Source organism: Borostomias antarcticus (genome assembly GCF_949987555.1).
Source record: "Borostomias antarcticus genome assembly, chromosome: 20".
In the NCBI taxonomy this organism is placed as follows: Eukaryota; Metazoa; Chordata; class Actinopteri; order Stomiiformes; family Stomiidae; genus Borostomias; species Borostomias antarcticus.
The window spans coordinates 17,625,784-17,632,475 of NC_140253.1; the positions used below are offsets into that span (position 1 = coordinate 17,625,784).

The 6,692-nt window shown below is 44.9% G+C and overlaps 1 long non-coding RNA gene across 1 annotated transcript; it reads left to right on the top strand.

Annotated features, from left to right (window-relative positions):
- The first annotated feature begins 1,033 nt into the window (after positions 1–1,033).
- On the top strand, positions 1,034–1,799 carry LOC311322229. The gene is made up of 3 exons (XR_014630918.1): positions 1,034–1,134; positions 1,311–1,474; positions 1,698–1,799. It is a non-coding gene; the product is annotated as an uncharacterized lncRNA (long non-coding RNA).
- The last annotated feature ends 4,893 nt before the right edge of the window (positions 1,800–6,692 follow it).

The following is a 6,692-nucleotide window of genomic DNA, read 5'->3' on the forward strand; positions in this document are numbered from 1 at the left end:
CCAGTGGGGGAGTGGCCTGGGGTGCGGTTACCAGGCCATTGTTCACGCCCATTACCTGGCAGTCAGAGGTGTGAAAATGTTGGAGAACTTTGGAGGGGGATTTCTCAGCTAAGTTGATTTGGCAGTACTAGCATTCAAATAAGCATATCTTCTTCAAATATGTTCAGATTTCAATGTATGAGACCTCATTTGAAAGCTTACAATCTGCACTTTCATAATCTGTAAAAAACTGAAAAATGAAAATGCCTAGTTGAGGACCAAATTACCAGCGGCGGTCACATATTGTTACCCAACTTTTGTCCATAGTACACATTGAGCAATGTTACATGACCAATTATTAGGTTCTGAGTTTAGAGTAATGATCAAAACACATTTTCCCAGGTATGTATGGACAAACTGGACCTCAGCCGATTGGTATCCATCTCAATGGATGGGCCCAATGTAAACTGGAAACTATTCGACCTTTTCCAGAAGGATCAAACAGATCAGTATGGTGAGTGAGGATTTAAATAATGCTATTATTACGTGTGTGTGTGTGTGTGTGTGTGTGTGTGCATGTGATCCACAGTTGTTTATGTTGAGGACATATATATAATGCCATTTATATGTGTGAGTGTATGTGAATCACTGCAGTATTTGGTGAGGATATATAATGCTATAATTACGTGTGTGTGTGTGTGCGTGTGTGCGTGCGTGCGTGTGATCCACTGTAGTATTTATGGTGAGGATATATATAATGCTATCATTAAATGTGTGTGTGTGTGCATGGGATCCACACTTGTATTAGGCAATTTTGGTTTTTAATATCACATTTTCTAATGAAACCCTTAGGTGTTCAGCTTGTGTGTGTGGGCAGCTGTGGCCTGCACACGCTGCACAACGCCTTCAAAGGAGGGTTCACTGCATGGCAGTTGGACAAGTTGCTACGGGCAATGCACACATTGTTTCACAATGTACCTGCTAGAAGAGAGGACTACATTGCAACCACCAGGTCCAGTCAGTTCCCCCTGTCCTTCTGTGCCCATCGTTGGGTCGAGAACCTCCCTGTTGTTGAGCGAGCCCTTGCTGTGTGGCCATCACTGCTCCTCTACATGGAGGCTGTGCGGACCAAAAAACTTCCGAACCCAGGAACAGGTAGGCCTGTAACTGTGTCCTTAACTTGGTGGTCTTTTAGCCTTGAAAGACATGGCTCTGGAGACCTAGTATAAGTGAGCCCTAAGTTGAAATGTCTGTCTCTCTCTCACTGTTTGCTTCACTCTCTCTTTGTCTCTCCCTCTCTGTCTGTCTGTCTATGTCTCCCTCTCTCTCAGCATCCTATGACACGATTGCTGAAGCAATTAAGGATCCACTCATCCTCGCCAAGTTCCACTACTACGCAGCACTGGCCAGGACGTTCACCCCATTCCTAAAGAAATATCAAACCGATGAGCCTGTCCTGCCATTCCTCGCCAAGGACCTGGTTGAGTTGATCATGGTAATTATTACATTATTATTATTGTTATTATTATAAAGTATGAATGCTTTTGCATTGGGCATTTAGCGCACTGCACATTATAATAACCACTGATCAGACTCAATTGATATGTTTTTGACAATATGAGTTTATGGTAAAACAAATAAATACTTTGTGTATAATAATTAGACATTGATGTTTTTGATTTGTGCTGCACCGGACATTTGTGCGTGTCTGTTGACAGAGTCTACTCAGGCGCTTTGTGAAGACTGACGTCCTTCAAGACCTCACGACCCTGCAGCTGACCAAACTGGATGTCACGGCTAAGGAGAACTGGCTGAGCCCACAGGACATCGGTGTTGGACTTGGTGCTGAGTCCGTCCTTAAGGTAGTGATGTTTACAAAAAAGATGATTTATCAAATAGGGATAGGCAGGCAACATGGCATTGAATGTGTTCTATATTCATGGCTAATTTCCCCCCTCTCCATAGAGCATCAAAGTGTCAGAGCTCAGGGTTCTTGAGTACAGGTCAGAGTGCAGACAGGTTCTTATAAACATGGTGAGGAAAGTGCAAGACAAGTCCCCTCTCAAGTTCCTGACTGTTAGGCAGCTGGTGTGCCTTGACCCGTCAGTCATGTACAACAACCCTGAGCGATGCAAGAGGTATATGAAAGGGCTGGTCGAGAGATTCCTGCAGGACAGACAGCTTACAGATACATCTGCGGGTAGGAATAAGAAAGAAAAATAAGACTACACCTTATTCATTTATCACCAATGAAAATAAGACCACACCTTATTCATTTATCACAAATTGGATTGGTTGAATTGGCTTCATGAAGGCCCACTAGCCCAATGATTTATTTATCAATGTTTTTCTCCATTTTCTCTTTCATCTGTATTTTTATAGGGGATGTCATTCTGGAACAGTTTGATAGGCTGCTGTCTGTGGAGAGCCGGAGTGAGGACTTCTCCGGATTCCTCCCCATGCAAAAGAGGCTGGACATCTTCCTGAGGAGTGTGATCAGGGAGCCCTATCCCGAACTGTGGTCCTTCTGCCAGAAGCTACTTATACTCTCCCATGGCCAGGCTACAGTGGAACGAGGGTTTTCGATTAATAAAGAGGTGGAGTCATACAACCTGGAGGAAGACACAGTGGTGACAAGGAGGCTGGTGTGTGACTACATTTTCCAACACGGAGGTGTTACCCAGGTAAGAATACCCCTGGCTTGACTAGAATATACTGTTGATATAAGTGGATAAAGTCAGAGGCCAGCTATGTAGTTGATTTTTGTTCTCTTGTTCCAACCCTTTACCCAGGTTCTACTCACTAAAGACCTTCTAGCCAGTGTCGCAGCAGCCAGGACCAGATACCGTGGCCATCTCGAGACAGAGCGAAAGAAGAGGGAGGCAGCTGAACAGTCTCTTCGGAGGAAGGGAGCAGAGGACCATCTTCAGGAGCTAAGGGTGAAAAGGAAGCGCCTGGAAGAGGTATCTGAGGGTCTGGGCAGGGATGCAGACAGGCTAGCAGAGGAGGCTGAGGGAAAGGCAGGGAGCAAGATGTCTGACCTTATTGCAAGATCCAACATCCTGCGGAGAGGGTATAAGGAGAAGTTGGCGCAACTTGCTCTCCTTGACAAAGAGATTGCTGCCAAGAGTGCAGAGCTCAGGAATTGACTTTTTCTATTTTGTTTACTCTTACTGGTGAATCGCTAAAGAGACTGGACTGTTCTGTTTCTTCTTTGTTTACAAGTAATAAATAAAAATGAACACACTGAAATTCAAGGATTTAATTTTTTCTTTGTCGGTCGGGCTGTGAAATTAGGCCGTGATAGGTATTAATTTTTGGGATTAATGGTCTTGAAAAGGTATTAAAAAGTCCTGAATTTAACTTGAAGAAACCTGGGGGAACCCTGCTACCTGTTGAAGTGTCCTTGGGCAAGACACTGAACCCCAAATTGCTCCCAATGAGCAGGCAAGCACCTTGCATGGCAGCTTCCACCATTCGTGTGTGAATGGTACTCTGGGCCAGTGTAACAACTGGATGGGGAGCACATTACAAATGCAGTACCTATACCTATACCTAATGAGTGCAAAATAATAACTTTTTAACTTTTATTTTCCTGGAATAGGAGACGTGTCCGAGTTCTGCTAGCCCTGGCCAAAAGACAATGAAGGGCCAGAAGAAAGAGAAGATTCCGGTGAGTTAGAGCAGAGGATTAACTGGTTGTAAGCGTAGTAATGTAGTAAGTGCCAATATAAGAGCAGGGAAGATTGGTAAATGGAATGTTAAGTGGACTGCACTTTTATAATGCTTTTATCCAACGCGCTTTACAATGGCCATCTCATTCACCCACTTGTGTTCCCACAGGTCTTGGAGGAGGAGGAAGAGGAGGTGGCCAGCAAGAGCTGTATGAGCCCGGAGAAAGCTGGAGAAGAGGAGGGAGTGGAGCCGGGACAGCAGGTAAATGGAATGCTAAATGGACTGCACATATATGGTACTGTTTCCCAAAGCACCTTTCAATGGCCATCTAATTCACCCCCTCATGTTCCCACAATTCTCCATGGAGCACGAGGAGGATCAGGGAGAAGGTCCGAGCGGGGTCAGCCTTCAAAGCGGTAGATCACAGGAGGGAAAGAGGTCTGGACCTCAGGTAAATAAAATGCTAAATGGAGTGCACTTCTATAGTGCTTTTAGACAACACGCTATACAAAGGTCATCTTATTCACCCACTCGTGTTCTCACAGTTTTCTGAGGAGGAGGAGGAGGAGGAGGGAGAAGGTCTGGGCGGGGTCGGCCTTCACAGCAGTAGAGAGGAGGGAGAGAGGTCTGGACCTGAGGTAAATGAAATGCTAAATGGACTGCACTTCTATAGTGTTTTTACCCAACACGCTATACAAAGGCCATTCCATTTATCCACTTTTGTTCCCACAGGCTGCCGAGGAGGAGGAAGAGGAGGCGGCCAGCAAGAGCTGTATGAGCCCGGAGACAGCTGGAGGAGAGGAGGGAGTGGAGCCGGGACAGCAGGTAAATGGAATGCTAAATGGACTGCACATATATGTGACAGCGGCTGGTGATTTGGTCCGCAACTCGGCAAACCCCGAAATGCGCTAGAGGGCAAAATAAAGAAAAAAACGTTTTTTTTCATTTTTTGTTTTATTTTGTATTACCAAAAATTACAAAAATACGTATAATTAGTCTGCAAACTAAGCTCGTTTTTAGCTGATTTCGAGTCGGGTTTGGGGGCGGGCAGATCGATTAGCATGATTTGTTTTCATTGGCTATTGCTTCCGGGTTCTCCGCCCCCAACCCTTCCCAAACAACACGCCGGCTTTGTTTACATTCAGTCCCAAGTTAAACCATGGATGCTACAGCTTTTGCTAAAGAGAAGACGGGGATGGCATCCAGGACATGGAAAGAGTTTAAGAGCAGCTAAAACTCCAGCAGAGCAGGACTCGTTCGTATACAGAGTTTTATTCTTGATGACCTGTGATACAGAGATGACTGTATCAACTTGTTGCTAGCAAGTTGCTACCAAGCGCAGAGTTGCGTCGAACGAGGTACCAGATTCACACCACCGCCAAGCATTCTGCTTTGCTTTGGGGTAAGCTGATCTTTATACTATCTGTGCTGTTTACATTACATTAACGTTAGTCGTTTAGCAGAAGCTCCTTTCTGAACAAGTGACTAAGTCTAGCTAGCATAACAAAGGCACTAGCACTAACTAACAAAGGCTAGCTAGCTAACGTTAGCTAACATGCTAGTTAGCTGAGCTGTCCCTTTGTTCCTAAACTAGCCAGCTAGTCTATTTAATCAACACATTCTGGTACTATTTTATCTATATGGAATTCCAGTACTGTGGGCAATAGTTTAATGTACTTTCTAACTTCTATTCTATTGCAGTTTTGATGCTGAGAGACCTGGCATGGTTGTGGCCAGAGAACACCGTGATGCACCGGCAGTCGAGTTTCAGCTGCTGCGCAAGCCTGATGTCCTGCCCCCCAGAGAAGGTCTTCTTGTGCAAGCCCCACCCGGACTGGACATGGCCAGACAGACGTATCTCTTTGACAAGATCAGAGAGTTCTGTTCTGATGAGGGACGAGACGTCACATGTCCCCCGCCAAACTCCACAGCAGCTCAGAACAAGACTGTCCGCTTGTAGATTCACTGCAGATCATCAGGACGGACAGCACTGCAGGAGAAAGGCCACAGCCTTTTTCTGTTTGTATACTGAAGCGTTGCTTGTTCTCTTGCACAGACTTGCCCACACTTGCACAGACTGCATTGTTAGAATATTGAATACTGAGCTGAGTACTGTTGTTATTACCTTGAGTATTGAGCTGGGGACTGTTATTACTTTGCTGTACACTTGATCACAATGAACACTATGCACCTTGTCTATAAAACAGACAACTGACTGTACACTTTAACACTTAGACTGTTGCCTTTTTTTGTACACTTAACTACTTATGCTTGTACTTTATATCATGTATGTGACAATAAAGAACGTTAAATTTGAACTTCATCTTATATTGTTCTTAACTGCATTCACAACACAAGATTAATACTGACTCAAAGAGTGTGGGGTCATCAGTGAGAGAGCTCCCCACTTGGCTGCCACTCTCAGGTAATACCCCAAGTTGACAGCCACTCTGACAGATAATGACAGATCGTCCAGTGGGGGAGTGGCTGGGGGTGGGGTTACCAGGCTATTGTTCACGCCCATTACCTGGCAGTCAGAGGTGTGAAAATGTTGGAGAACTTTGGAGGGAGATTTCTCAGCTAAGTTGATTTGGCAGTACTAGCATTCAAATAAGCATATCTTCTTCAATTATGTTCAGATTTCAATGTATGAGACCTCATTTGAAAGCTTACAATGTGCACTTTCATAATCTGTAATAAACTGAAAAATGAAAATGCCTAGTTGAGGACCAAATTACCAGCGGCGGTCACATATGGTACTGTTTCCCAAAGCACCTTTCAATGGCCATCTAATTCACCCCCTCATGTTCCCACAATTCTCCATGGAGCACGAGGAGGATCAGGGAGAAGGTCCGAGCGGGGTCAGCCTTCAAAGCGGTAGATCACAGGAGGGAAAGAGGTCTGGACCTCAGGTAAATGAAATGCTAAATGGAGTGCACTTCTATAGTGTTTTTACCCAACACGCTATACAAAGGCCATTCCATTTATCCACTTTTGTTCCCACAGGCTGCCGAGGAGGAAGAAGAAGAAGAAGGAGG